Source organism: Propithecus coquereli, unplaced genomic scaffold, assembly GCF_000956105.1.
Source record: "Propithecus coquereli isolate 6110/MARCELLA unplaced genomic scaffold, Pcoq_1.0 Scaffold409, whole genome shotgun sequence".
NCBI classification, from domain to species: Eukaryota; Metazoa; Chordata; class Mammalia; order Primates; family Indriidae; genus Propithecus; species Propithecus coquereli.
The window spans coordinates 1383725-1384982 of NW_012149830.1; the positions used below are offsets into that span (position 1 = coordinate 1383725).

General features: G+C 41.6%; 1 pseudogene; it reads right to left on the reverse strand.

The window, feature by feature from the left end:
- Nucleotides 1-955: 955 nt before the first annotated feature.
- The window catches only part of LOC105817337, a 1965-nt pseudogene continuing 1662 nt past the window's right edge, over nt 956-1258 (reverse strand).

Genomic DNA, 1258 nt, shown 5'->3' on the forward strand with positions numbered 1-1258 from the left:
AGTTCGAACCAAAATGCCACCAAGAGTTGTTGAGAAATTTGACAGGCTTCTCTTACTAGAATAACTAAATTAACTTTGAAAATAGAGCAACAAGAGGGGACCAGCTCGATTAGATTTTATGATACACTATGAAGCCATAGTTATAAAACTAGAGCTGTGATGCTGTGGGAACAGATATTTAAACAAGAGGAACAGAATAGAGAGCTCAGAAACAGCCCTATACATCTATGGGAATTTAATATAAGTTGAAAATGACACCACAAATCAATATGGAAAAAATGAATTATTCAGTAGATGATGGGAAAACTGTCTCACTATATGGGGAAAAATAAAGTATGATTCATATCACCTACTATACACTAGTCTGCACTCCAGAGGAATTAAATACCTATACGTGAAGGATAAAAGAACACAAAAAAGACAGAAAGCCCACTAGAAAAATGGGCTAAGGTTATAAATAAATAGGTAATTCCCAGATGGGAAAATGCAAATGACTCACAAGCATGAGAAGAGATAGTCAAACTCACTGGTAATCAATGAAATGCAAGTTAACACAATGAGATACAACTTTATACCTATCAGAGAGGCAAAAATTAGAAAGTTAGAAAATAGCAAGTGATGGTGAGAATTAGAGAAATGAACATCCTTTTGCATCATTATGGAAGTGCAAACTGGTCAGATGTTCTGGAAAGAAATCTAGCAGAACTGGGGAAGTCAAAGATGCAAAGAACCAACAATCAGCAATCCCAACCTGGGGGGTCATTTATGTACACCAGAGAGTTCTCAGGTCTGTAAGGGACCATGTACAAGGATGTTCACTGTAGGTTTATCGTAGAAACGAGAAGTTGGGGTGGTCTAGGAGTCCATCACTGGTGGAATATTTCAGTGTATCCTATGTAACGCGGCTTAGCAGGAGGACCTCTAAGCTAGATGTACAAGCAGCAGCAGGAGTAGGTCATAAAAAACAAGGTCGAGGATGGGCACAGTGGCTCACACCTGTAATCCCAGCACTCTGGGGGACCAAATCGGGAGGATCGCTTGAGGCCAGGAGTTTGAGACCAGCCTGACCAACATAGTGAGACTCAGTCTCTACAAAACATTAGCCAGACATGGTGGCACATGCCTGTAGTCCCAGCTACTCGGGAGGCTGAGGCAGGAGGATCGCTTGAGGCCAGGAGTTCAAGACCAGCCTGGGCAACACAGTGAGACCCCATCTCTACAAAAAATAGAAAAATTCGCCATGCATGGTGGTATGCGC